Below are 14,441 nucleotides of genomic sequence, written 5' to 3' on the forward strand. Positions count from 1 at the left end.
CAATGGTCAGGCAATCGCCTTCCTAGTTTCAGGTGACTATATATCCCACCCAGGACAATTCTTGAGACAACATAGGTCTGGGGGTTGCTGTCCCACTGTGTCTTTCTCCTTATTTTTTTGTTCAAAAGAAAAACTCTTCTTCTGAAACTTACCTGTCCAGAACCTGGCACCATCATTCGCTGCACAGCTGTTAGAAAGGGATTGTCAATACAAATCTTTTTTCTTACAATGCCTGCATCAAGGTATTCTCTAATTGCGATGCTGTGGCAGCGTCTTCTAATTGCAAAATCGTGGAAAAAGAACTTCTCTTAGTTTAGGTTTTTCATGTGCAAGAGCGCTCCATGTCTTCCGACCACAAGTCTTTCATAATTAAAAGCTTCAATCAAAAAAGATTCCACAAGAAATACAAATCTCAAAATTCAGAGACGGACCACAGGGAAAAGTGTTGAGTTTACACTCTCTTTGGCTTAGTACACCTATCCATCATATCTACAATCCCAGCTTGGATTCAGGCTGAATCTAATTTCCTCAGTCCTCAGAGGGATCTGGATTTCAAGCCCCAGCTTGGAGCATTTCTTGCACAGCACTAGGACAGCAGCATAGCATTGAGTGAGGCAAACCCTTTGACTGTGGGCAAGCTAAACTGGAACAAACTGTAGAGGAAAGGCTTTTGTCACATTGCAAGATAAGAATGTAGAACACTGTTGGGATGTAAATTAAAATGAGATTACCTTAGAAATGTCTTTTTTTTCCCCCCTTTTTTGAAATACAGTGGCTTTAAAAACTTACAATTTGAAACAACTATTTTTGCATATATTATGGACAAAGATCACACTAGGCATCAGTTGGAAGCAAAAATCAGCTGGAATGAGAAGTCTATGCCAGAAAGTCCAGCTTGCCACCATCTCCACAACTGTATCAGGTGCTCAGGGCAGAAGCCATTTGGAGGAAAGGTGCACAGGACAGCCCCTCCTAGAAGTAGCAATAACTGTCCACAACCTTTCTTTGTATTGGTTTCAATTACAAAAGTAAAAGACCATTGGAAGGAGAAGGGCAGAGATGGAAAACAGAGGCTTGTAAACTATTTTTCCACCAATACCTGTATTTGTAGTTTTGTAAAGTGAGCAAAAGCCTGAACACCTCTTCCACAGATCATTAACTTCATGCATTTCCACAGAAAGCAATCTAATTCACAAAAATAAAAAAATGTGCTGGTAATTTCATTTCAACCTCAGAGATCCACTGAAGTAAAGGAGGTTGACAGAAACGAGCAAGAGATCCTGTTGTCATTTTCCATCTTGATCAACATATTTGGTTTTTTATGCTTAATTATAAGCATAGCAAAAAATATTTGGAAGAAAAAATACTTACCATTCCTCAAGTCAACTCTTGTTCTGTGTTTTCCTGTTATTGGGTATTACCAGTAATATGGATAAACAGTATTTTTCTTTCAAAGTTTGAACAACTGATTTCTTGAAAAAAATTCCCAAATTTTGTTTAATTTACAAGGAAGATTTTGCCCTTTAAAGAAATCTCTGGATAAAAGTAAATAGTTGATCTTCACTTTTCTGTCAGAATAGGTGTCTGTGCTTCTACAAGATCCCAGAAACCACAGCTATGACATTTTATTTATTTAGGATGATGCTTCAAACTGTAACAAAGCAGTGAGCTGTAGAGGTAATCAGCATGATTGGCTTTACAGATTGAGAAACCAACTCAAAACTGCAAAAGATACTCATAGAACAACTGGAAAAGTGAATAATTCTGAAGTTATATAAAATAGGAAGAAACCTGGCATAAAAAAAAAGTACCAGCATGATAAGAAGTTTATTCCTATTCCGATTGTTCTCATGAATGCTTCTGCACCAAGTAATTACAGAATTGCTTTTCAGCTTTAAAGCAGCAACCCAGAAGCCAACAATGGAGAAAAACTCAAAGTGGATCTAAGCTGCAACACTTTTTACCCAAACCGTTATGTGAACTTTGGCAGAACTTGGGACACTTAAGGTTCAGGGGGTTTCTTTTAGGCTCGTGTGTACATGAGATGAAGAGAGACAGTAGCAATTACAATTTGGGAAATGCATTCTTCTTAAATAAAGAGAATTTTGTAGCAGTTTATATATAAAGTTAGCCATTAAGCTACTGAAGGATATTAAACAGTGACAGAATAAATGCAGAAAATAAACAAAAATACCAAACTAACCTTTGAACTGTGTTTTATTTTTAAGATCACCTCAGTAAAATGGCTGTGAACTACACAATCACTTCCTCACTGAGTTACTAAGGCCAAATTGTCACTAAGTCCACATTGTAGCAGCACCCAGTACAGTGTTAAGGTTTTGCAAATAGACAGAAGTATAATTACTCCCCTGTTGTTCAAGCAAGTATAGTTCTTTCATCACACATACAAGAAAAAATGCAATAGACAAGAGCACTGTAATTACATTCACCATATTTCAAAAATCAAAAGCAGGGATATTACTGATTTTTTTTTTAAAGGTCATGAAATAGTCACATAAAAGACAAAAATTGCACTTTATTAAAAACACCATGCTCGCTTCCCAGCTGCCAGCTTCTTACTCTGAAACTACCAAATCTATTTCTTAAACTGGAGAATTCTCAGTAGGTCTCAGTGTTTCAAATTAGCTTATGGCAAAAGTTTCACTGCCGTTCCCTTTGGGCAGAAGAACAACCCTAATACTCATCTACTCTCATTTGATTTTTCCTCTCACTCAATACACCGTTCACACTGAACATTTGTTTCACTGGACTGTTTGTTCCTGGTAAATAAGGAATAAGTTCTATTTTACATACCTGAAAGTTTTGAACAAGCATTTGTATTTCTTAAAGCAGCGTTTTAGCATATAACAGAAAAAACAAGCTATTTCAGAGACACGGGGTCTCCTGTGATATGAGATGTACAGGTTATCGTTACTTTGGAGCCAAAGGTCATGAAATACGTTCATCAAGTACAATCTATTCCTTTCTTCAAAAAGCTATTAAATTCCACACTCTCAAAAGAGGCATGTAACTGCAATAGTTCCTCATGCAGAGGGATCAAAGAGGTCAAGTGCGTGCTTCCTAATCCCTCTAGATGGCAATACTTCCAGATCAGGAACTCACATTCTGCAGAGCCATCAAAGATAATTTCCCTTGGTTGCAGAATATTCTCAGAGCCTTGAAGAGTGCATCAGCATGCTTCTCTTACATGTTTTACAACCCAGCATGAATACCCACTTTATTTTTCCAAGACAACCACTGAATACAGACAGCATCACTCAACAGAATACCTCTGATGGGACAGTTTTAAAACCATAAAACTCCGTTCCAGTAAGCCTCCTTTTCCTAGGGTACACCTGCAAAAGCTGAACTGATTTTTCTGGCTCAACCGGTGTCAACTTAAAAATGGTATTATCTTATCACTGGTAAGAGTGAAACAGGCAGGTCCAAACAACTCTCCCTAAGCCATTTTCAGATGAAGATACCATGGCTATAAGCATGAAGCCCACTTGCACTACCACTATCATAAGCCTGTAAGCTTAAGAACAGTTTTTGTTGTGTTAGCCTGACAATAACTCAGATTCATTGCTAGCAGTATGTTCCCACTAGGACTTCCCTCCCTTACCCTTGTGCAGAATGTCTAGCAAGCATCCACATCTGGAATGACTGGAGTGTGCACTGGGGTTGAGGGACAAGGAGATTCAGTTCATGCAAAAGATGACTTTTAAAGTGATCTTTTTACTCTGAATGACAGGCACAGAGGCCACAAGCAGCTCAAGTTATGTCTGGGGAAAAGTAAACTCCCTGACATAGAAAAAACATAAATTACTATGGAAAAATGTGAAGTAAATGCCTGCTGCTGTGAATCACTGCTCTTGCCTCAAACCACCTAATGGAAGCTGAAGACAGGGGAAGTTAGGTGACAGAATTAGCCTCCTGTATATCACATCTCCTGCCTAGGAAAATATACCCAACTGCAAGAGTCATCTGTATACTTGCATCACCACATTAACAGGCTAAGATCTGCACTCTTCCTAAGCAACCTCAACCTTCAGTACCTCACCTTTGTGTTCTCCCTGGAATCCTTGCGACACTCTAAACATTTCTACCATTTTAAAGAGTGCTAGTGTTTATGGGGTCAACCATCCAGGCCTCATACAAAATCTAGTCTTTTTTGCAAGTCTACAGCTTGAACATCAAGGGTTCCCAGGCTTCGAGTCAGCCTGATAGAATAAGAGGACAACAATTTTGAGTGCATAGCTCTGCCCTGGGAGGAGGCAGCCTTTGTCCAGTGGTTTCTTCACTTACCATCACCTGGTTTTGGGTGAGCCATTACAGAGCATAGCTGAAGCTAAAGAGACAACTTTGAGCACAGATAGCCAGGGCAATGAGTGAATTCTTAGCATGTCCTGTTGAATGTAGCAAAGCCCACCATTAGTGAGTGTGTCAAATCAACGGGAAGGAAGAAGAGCTTTCCTAGGTTTGAGCACTAAGAGGCTTCAGTCATACATATACCCTTCTGTGCCTCTAGGAACTCTAGTCAGATGCAACAAAGACCTGCCAGGTCAACTCAAGCTGCCTGTATCCGTGCAGTTTCTGAACTTTGACAATGAAACTTTACAACTTTGACATTTCTATGTATTATTCCCCTAGCTTAGGGGTGTTGTTTTAAGTATTAAAAAAGGACAAAAACTGTGCACTATACATAAAAATACATGTCCCTTCCAGTATTGTAGAGGTGGAAGAAATTGTTACCTTAATCACAATCCTTCCCTACACCAAATGAAATAGTTTCAGCAAGTCATAATTAATCTAATAGTCTATGCAACTTTTATGCAGAGACATATATTGCCAATATAAATGCAGAAAGTTAGCAGTCATGCCAAAAAAATGTGAAATTCTTATAATCCAGCCAAATCAAGATAATTTCTTGCCAAGCAGCTGAAATGGAAATACACCAGTGCAGATAGACTTCCCTGCCAGGTTTTCACACCCCTTTTCCAGTTCTATGCATGGACATCCCCCAGCTGTTAAGAAAAAAACAACTTTTTAAACCAAATTAGCAAAAGCGAGTTCTCTTAATTGTCTTCATTTTAAGAAACAGCAACAATATGCTCCCTTCAGATATAACAACCCACAAACATTTGGACACAGACCAAAATACATAAAAGTTGTGCTTAAAAAGATGAAAATGTGCTTAAGTGCTGAACATGAAAGGGCTCCGTATGGCTGAAAGAGCTCTTAACTGCAAAGGTTGACTTGCTCTGTCACTGCAGTGATTTTTCCCTTCCCATATCAACTATTCTGTATGCCGTACAGATGCAGACAGTGTTTACTGCAACACTGCATTCCAGGCATCATCCAGATAGGACGAGGAGCCTTTCCCTGTGCCTTCTGGAAGGCATTAGTTCCCCCCCACTCCCTCCTCACAACTCCCTTGCAGGTGCGTCAACATGAAAAAAGCCACTCAAGCCCCAAGGACTTTGTGGTCCAATGTAGTCAGTGCATTTGTATGGCAGCACAATTCTTCACTCTGCGAGAAAGCCTATCCCACGCACAGACAGCTGGAAGTAACTCTGACCCCCGTGACACAATTCAAAGCCTCCTCTGTTTGGCTTTTTGATTCCTGATTGACACATTCACTGCCAGGCAGAGATAAATGCTGCTGGGAGGACAATGTTGATCCGCTCAGACTATTCTTGTGAAGGACTTTTTCAGAATAATAAACAAAAAACATTGGTGTGCTTAAGTGTCTGAATAGAACTGGAGATAGACAGAGGGGACCGGAGTGCTTTACAGAGGCTGGCAAGTCAATTGAAGAGTTAATTGTCTGGGTGTACAATGAGTTTATTCTGACTGCAAACAAAGAGCTCTCTCTTCCTGGGCCTGGTCCTTCAAAAGCAAATGTGTCAAAAGGGGTCTGGAGCAGCACTCTGTATTAATAGCAATACTCTAGTCTCTGGGATTTGGCAGCTTTAAAATTGTTGAATCCTGAGATTCAGATAGGATCTCTCTAAAATCCAAAGTCTTCATTTACTGCTTAAGTTCTCAAGGTACTTCTACAATAATTAGCCAAAACAAACCTGCCCTCTAACTTCTCATTCTTTGTAGCTTTCAGCAAACTGCTCCTTTTGAAAAATAAAGGCACAGCAAGATATTACCCTTCAGACGCAGTGCTGTAGACACCTTCCCCAAAATTAGATCCAGTTTTATATTATTTCAATTATGTATCATTTAACAGGAGTCAGTTTAAACAAAACAAGTGGCCCTGAATGTCTCATGCTTGGGAAGATACAGAATCCCAGTCCACATCTGGACCTGCATTTCAGAGCTTGCATTATAATAAGTCAAACCAACACAATGTCCAAACACACCCCCTGCCTCTGGGAAAGTTCAGATCCAGATTCAGATTTGAACTTTGCAGGTTGAACCAAGCCCTACGGTAATTACCACTTAAATACCTGACTCTCTTCTACAAGTTATGCAAACCATTCTAGGGAGGGAAAAAAAAATCTTCCTAGGACTACTGCACGGAGGACAAACGCAGTTGAAAACTAAACCATTATACTCTACCACTTTGATGGCAAAACTCTTACGGATTTTGGCGCCAATGCAGAGAGATGCATACATATTATTCTAGGAACAAGCAGCAGCCACGAAGGCTCAGAGAATCAAGCTGAGCTGGTTGCGAACCTTCTAGTGATGTAAATTTGCTTCAGTACTTGTGAAAAGCTGTTAACTCACTTATAGAAATGCAGCATTACAAATAATACTTTTCATCAGGTATATGGGCATGCTTTCAAGCAGAAGACAAAGCAAGAACCTTAATATAATTAAAGTCAGCATTTAGAGCACTCACCTAATTCAAACTTGAAACCCACCCTTTGCTCTCCCCTTTCTCAAGCTAAGATCCCAACTACTGTGCTATCAACTAATTTGGGAGGACAGCAGGGAGCCACAAGTTTATGTGATCTCTCTTTTGTTCTAGTGAGTAATAAATGAGAGGTCCAAAACCTTGAAACCTGTGAAATAAGATTTCTTGGTTTTCAGCCAGTTTCTTTCCAAATTGTGAACAGTAAACCACAGTCTTAACCAATTTTACAGGCTTGGAGTTTTGGACAAGAAGCAGCAGTATCTCTCAAGTGGTCTGAATACAGAAGTAATTCAGAACAAGGAACGTGCACACAATCCTGCTGCTTTGAACTTAACTAGAATTTTCAGTTCATTTTTGGGCCAAAGTCCAACACTGAAATAATCTTTTTTATCAAAGCAATTTGTCTATAAGAGATGGGCACAGAAGGAGATCAGGTTTCAGTTTGATTAATAGAGCATTTCTAAGGTCAAATGCAAGGAAGCCTGGATGGAGAAGACCTGTCATTGAACACAGGTTTACCTCATGCAGTTTCACAATTTTCAGACTCTACAAATTCCTTCTCAAAAGACAAAACAAGTACCTTCAAAGATCTGGAAGTATTATGAAAATAAATGTCAAAGGCCAGATTTGAAACTTATCTGCTAAAAAGGAGAAGCAGGTAATAAAGGTCAGGGTGGTTTGAGACCATCTCCAGTTTAGAGTTGCACAAAAAGCTTTGTTTTGATCAATGGGGAATCACTCAAGCTATGAAGGCACTGTGTGTGTGTCCCCGTCCCCCTGCTATCTTCAGAGACTTGTTATTCCCACCCATCCCCACAGCAGTTTCATTTGTGAAGCTAGACAGAAATCACGTGGCATTGCATGGCTTAGAAATACACCCTGTTGTCATCAGCCTCGACCTACAGAACCAAGCCTTAACTCCTTCAGTTATGCCCCTTTCCCAAAGAGAATGGCATCTAGATTGGCAATGGTTTTAATTGTCTTGATTTAAGTCAAAACCTTCAATTCATTCACAGAGTAGCTCAAATTGCCAGGAGAAGAAGAAAAAAAAAAATAGAAAAAACTTAAAAGAACCTGCTTATCATCCATTCAAAGGCTTTTGAAGGAGCTGCTAAGGTGCAAGTCATATGTTTGTTAATCTACCTCTTCCACTGTACCAGATTTGACCATTTCTCCCCTTGAGCCAAGTTCCTCCCTTCCCTCATAGGGAAAGTGGTGCAATTCTTTGGAAGAAGGCAGTATTTCCCTGGTATTGCTGCATCTTGTCTATCCTGCTGCTGTTTTGCCACCCTGCTGAGATAATCAAAAAAGTAATTTCTTAACAACTGTATGAACTAGGCAATACTTTCATCTTGGAAAACAAGCATATTCCTAATCCCATGGTGTCAGAATTCATCCTCCTTTGTATTTTTCATATACCTCATGAAATCAGCTAGACAGCAGCAGGGACAACACTAAAATCCCTCTTTGGCCTAGAGTCCATTGGCCCCACTGTACAGCTTGCCTAGAAACACCACCTGTAAATGTCACACGTTTACACGTAAACCTGTTTATTTCACAGCAGATAATTTCAGAACATAGTATTTTGCAGCACACAAGTTGTGAGCCCATCCTCACCAGCCACACAAGCATGGTTAAAAACACTAATTCAACTACTTGTTGGAATGAGAAGAGGAGCAAAGCTCAGAACCCCACCTCAGTTTCCAGGCTCTGCTTCAGTCATCTGGTAAATTTTCAGACAGGATCACAGCTTACCTGTCATAGCAGACCAAACTGTCACAGCTTCTAGCAATGTTCTGCATGGCTAAAGACAAGAAGAACCTGCACCTACCACTGAGCATGGCTATTTTCCTTAAGCACCAGCAGCAATTTCAATGGTGTAAAAAGCTCAGCTACAACACCACACAGGAAGGGTATCGGAGTACCTTCAAACCTAAAGAACTCATACAGGCTGCAGAAAGAGGCTTTCTATGTAAGTGAACAATATTTTTCATTCAGCTGCATACTTAGCTGTCCTTCAAAAGTCTGATGTCATCCCCCTACTAATACACATACTCAAGGAGAAACAGAGAGATAGCTAAAAGAACCAAGGGGGACTGGGTGGCTTTTGGGATTGGTCTTAACACACAGCATCAAAAACTATCTGTTACCAAAAAATCATGACTACTTGATGCTTGCTGAAGAATCATGACATATTTCCAAATGGATAATGGCAGCTAGCTGTAGGGATTGCAATCAGTTTCAAAACTGAGTCTAAGGTTCACTTTGACCAGCTGACACCTTCATGGGTCAACTGGCATAGAAAAACCTTACTGTGGTAAACACAACCCAGCAATTATATGGCTGTAAATCCAGAACTTCGTTTTTTCTCTAGGGAAAAGGATCAAGGTAATGAAGAGGAGGGGAAGAATAGGAAAAACCTTGTCCTTCAAGGAGATAAACAGCTGAAAGGAAATAAACCAGCTGTAATAATCAGTGAATAAAGCATAACTAGGCCTTGCATCTGTATAACTAAAGTTATACAAAACCAGTTTATTTGGTTTTATTTATTATTATACAAACCAATTTATTTGGAAAAGGTCATGCCAATCCATAGAAGGGATGCTAGGCCATCTTTTCCCAAGAAGGAGCACTGTCCATAGTAATAAAGGTAGAAAAGGCAGGTGAGTCAGAAGAGGCAGTATGGTACATGGCTGCTCCAGACAGTCCTGGCACTAATCTTCACAGAGAAAATGGAGAGAACAGGCAGAACACAAAAACAGAGTAGCAATATTGTAAGTGCTGGGTAAATCACAGTCCTCCTTCAGCAAGAGTTGGAGCACACACTATTAGGAATGGTTTGGGTTTTGGGGTTTTTTTGTGGGCTTGTTTTTTTTTTTTTAACCCAGAGCAGAAACACCTCCAAAGCATCAGTGTTACACTGTGGAGTGAGTGATGAGATCAAGGAATCAGCAATAGCCAGCACTGAGAAAGTTTAAAAATAGATTGAAGGAGAGGAAGAGGAGGAAGAGAGGCTTACTTTTTTTTATGGCTTCCTACTTGGTGGAAGAATACATTTTTATCTCGCCATGTAAGCACTGTAAGTATGATAGATACTGCAGAATTTTAAATCACAGTATCTTAATTTTGAACCATCTTCCATTTGGCTCGCTGCCTTGAGTGACATTTGAAATAAAACAGGGAGCAAAAATGTTTCCGCACAAAGAAATATTTCACTTAAGAAACCAAATCTCATAGCAAGATTTTAGCACTTGACATTGCCCCAAACTTGAAGAGAAGTTTGCAGAAAGCTCTATAGCACTGTCAACAGCTGCCTAATCACAGCTGGCAAAAGCAAAAACCACCGTATGATTGTTTAGTTTAGCTTCTCTAGTTTGATTCTACCTACAATATATCACATCTTCTTTCAGGAGCCTCTGCTTTGATGTGAAGTATTCTCCGTTCCCCTCTCAACACACAGCCCCTCCTTGACTACCTCTCCTAAAAGGCTGCTCAGAGCCCACAATCAACTCCACCTTGCCATTTCTAGGCTGTGTAAGAGGGCAGATACCTGCAGCTGTGGAAAGGGGAGCACATCTGAGAAGCCCACAAGGCCATTGTGATTCTGATCTTAGACTGCTTTGCTGAACAAGGAAAAAAATTAGCAATTGTTATGCAAGCTTCATGTGAGTAATGATCAGATCCCCTGCTTTGGGAATGTTTTAGAAGCTACCTGAAATATATGGTGGCCTGGGGCATGAAGGGTGTGATTGGAATCTCACAGTCTCTCTTCCCTCTCCCCCCAACATCACACACATTCCCTTTCACTCCTCTCCTTCCAGCTCTGGTCTATTCAAGGTAAAGACTCAATAAATTCCCCCACATCTTCAAGGAATACAGCCTACAAGTGGGGGGTGGAGACAGCAGCAAATTTCCCAGATCAATGGCCATTTGAAATTCAGACATATGGCTGAAGCCCTACAGCTGCATGTGTTAATTACCACATGTGTCCCCTGTAAAGCAGTCTGTTAAACACAAAAAGAAAACAGAAGAGAAAAAAGCCATTCCAAGGGATTAAGTAAATAGTCTAAATTTTTGACCCTGCTCCCCCAGACACATGCCCACGTATAAGAACACAAGCTCCCTTCCTTTCTCCCGACACCTGCATGCTGAGGAAGCACGAGACCCCTTCCATCTCTAGCCATGTGCATTGAACCTATCTCAAAGTGTACTTTCCCCCTTCCAGCTCCCCCTTCCCCCTGCCCAGTCTCTTCTCTCACCAGCCCCTCTCCTGTTCTCCTTTAGAGGACTAATTCCTGGCTGACAACCAGACTAGTCTTGGGCTTACAATACGCCTTTTCATTTCCTCGCAGGCAAAGAGAATGGATACCTCGCTGCTACGTCTGTATTGCATGTGTGCAAATGAGGGAAAGGGGAAAAAACTTTTTTTTTCTTCACCGCTTGTTTCTGCAGGTTTTTTCCCCCCAGGATCATTAAGAGTAGAGGTTCAGAGCTTTAGAGAGTGAGCACAACTCTCTAACTATATTGCCCCAGCTAGTTCACCCCAGGATCTGAATTTAGTCTAAAGGAGTTTTTGATTATGAAACTGAAGGAATACTTTTTTCTATATGAGGGAAGGAATGGGGAAGAATAGAGAGAGGCAGATAGGCAGGGTAACTGAGTAATGCTGGAAGGACCTCCAAAGGTTCTAACATGCTTCAGTAAATCAGTATGTATGGAACAAAGCACGTCTCAAAAATGTACACAGGGTACAAGTGATACCACGTTCTCAAAATTAAAATATATTTTAGGATGAGGAAGGTCATTCTTCAAAGTTACAGACTGCCAGACATACACAGATTAACTCTTCAAAATGAGCCCAAGACAACTGATCATCATTTAAAGGTGTATTTGTGAGCAGCTGAACAGCCAAGATAAAACCTGTCAAGTCCTTACTCTTGAGAATTGTTTTGCTGCAGCACCCAAAGGTCTCATCAGGATCTGAGCACCAAGCTGAGCACAGTGACATGTAGTAAAAGACATGGAGGCAGCCCAGAGAAATTCAGTCCGTCAGGAAGACCTTTCCCATCCCTAGCCTTTATCAAAGCATTTTGCAATACATCTCCCTTGCTGTCAACATAAAACAAAAACCCAGATGAGCACATGAAGGGAAGCTATTATTCCAGCTAGATCTGCTCTAAAGAAGCTTTAATTCCCATAGGTGCTGTCTCAGGAACTTGAACAAGCATTGGGGTTGCCTCTCCAGCTTTCCCCACCTTATTTACAAACACACATGCTCTGCGTGCATTCAAGCTTTAACATCACAATTTCATAGTTTCTCTCTCTTATAGAGAAACCTTGACAGAGCTTATGGGGCAAAGGAGTTGAAAGGAAAGTACTTCCAGTCCCTCAACTAAACCCCTGCACTCACAACAAAATATATTTCCTGATGTATTACTTTGATTTGAAAGAAAACAGCACGAACATTCAGACATCTAGATTCTTCTGCAGGATGCGAATACTCAAACAAAATAGGGTCATGGTAGGCTGGTACAAGAAAACAGCTTCTAGTTTCACTTATCTGCAAACCCAGCATTTTCTCCAATTTATCCTCAGGTTTATTTTTAAGAACGAGTTACAGAAGACAGGAAGTCTAGGACTATTAATTTCAAAGTTATAATGATGCTTTTTTAAAGGATCTAGAGAAATACATAGCATAATAGTATAACATCTTGGCATGCTGATCCAGATACTCAAAGAGCATGGGAAGATTTTTTTTAACAACTCTTTAAAAGAGAAAAGGTGTTGAGGCCACATAACTATGAAGTATTTAAACGACAAAAAACAACCCACAGACCCCAGAACTATTCCACTTCTCTGCAAGCTGTAATTGGTCAGACACCAGAAATCCATGTATAGCACATAAACAGTTAATAATACCTTAACAGATGTTGCTTAATCAATTGTTAGTCTGCTTATTATATCTACTCACCAGGCTGCTCAATACCATGACTTAATCATTTAAAAACCTTTACAGCTGTCCTTAAGACATTACAGACATGAGTAGTCTGTAGATTGCCATAATAACACTTGTAAACTACAATTTTATTAAGTCATATTATATAGACTAACCTACCGATTAGAACTGTTGCTTTATAGATTAAAGCAGAATTCTTACATTATATCAAGCAAAATATACTTTAGAACAGAATTTGCCTTCTGCTTAAACTTGCCAATGAAACTTTCTTCAACCTCAAATTTGATACATATGTTCCAAGGCCGACAAAAAATGTCTTGATGAAAACTAAACAATTTCAGACAAGTCAGTGATGTGGGGACCCAACAGGATTGTTTTTAATTCTACTGCTTATATAGCAAATTTGAGGTTGAATTTTTCTTCTAGACCTTAATATTTCAAAAATCTGTTTGATTTATAAGATATATCTAAGTGTTTCTTAGAACATTGGCTCAACTCTGGAAAAGTGATCCAGCATACAGAGTATTGTAAAATTACATTCCCCTGTTCTCACAAAAATTGATCACAACTCCCAGTTAAAAGCTAGAATTCTCTCTATAAAATCTGTAATATTGGCAAACTACAATCTGCCATACCTGTGAAATTCACTTGTTTTCTACAATTGCATTTAACTGGAATTTAATAAACAATTTCATAGATTATATACAGTATAGGGATAGTGATAGGAACCAGACAGAATTCTGAATATCTACAAACTGGCAGACCTGCTAATAAAATAATGGTATTTTTTACAGACCTATTTTTATAATAGAGAAGCAAAATTCAATTCCATCACTAAGTTTGCTCAGAAATATAAACATGAGCTAACCAAAATCTTATGTCCTACAAATTCCATCTACAGAATTTTTTATTCACAGCCCACTCAGGCATTTGCATGCCAGTGATTTTGTTGCACCAATGTCTCCCAGTTACTTCTCCGTCACCTGAGAGCTTCTATCCCCATTTCATGAAAAATCAGCACACATTCACATTTCTCCCAGAGATTATTTCCCGCCCCGTTAAATTTTACCAGGGTAGACTGAGAAACTGTCACCATCAGTGCATGGTAGGACAAATCAAGCTTTTGCACATCCAAAGGACTTGGAGCATCCACGTCGCACACATACAGCAAATCTGCTGCTTTTAGGAAGCAGATTTATATATGCATAGCGCCGCCTGACCTTCCACATCACTACACATACAGCTCTGTCCAGAAGCATCAAATTGCATGCACATGCTTTGTGTACACCTGTGTATTTTCCCCAGAAAAGACCTGACAAACATGTCAGCCCTGGTCTAGGAATATTACATGACAAAGTTACTCAGTCCAGAAAGCAATTTTTGCATGAAAATTCTCCTTCATCCAGACTTACAAACTAGTATATTATTTATTTGAAAATAAATATGTAACATAAGGGATCCAGAAGAATTGTTTGTGTAGTACTGCAGACTTTGTACCTGCAAATGTTCTGCAATAAATTCATCCTAAGATGGTGTTCACCAGCTAGAACCATCACTTGACTTCATACTGCCCCAGTAAACTTGGTATTTCCTTCACCTTACTGATGAAGG

General features: G+C 39.7%; 1 protein-coding gene across 7 annotated transcripts in view; it reads right to left on the bottom strand.

The window, feature by feature from the left end:
- The window catches only part of SMOC1 (SPARC related modular calcium binding 1), a 134,861-nt gene that overhangs the window by 49,362 nt on the left and 71,058 nt on the right, over window positions 1-14,441 (bottom strand). The window lies entirely within an intron of this gene.

This window comes from Grus americana, chromosome 5 (assembly GCF_028858705.1).
Source record: "Grus americana isolate bGruAme1 chromosome 5, bGruAme1.mat, whole genome shotgun sequence".
Classification (NCBI taxonomy): domain Eukaryota; kingdom Metazoa; phylum Chordata; class Aves; order Gruiformes; family Gruidae; genus Grus; species Grus americana.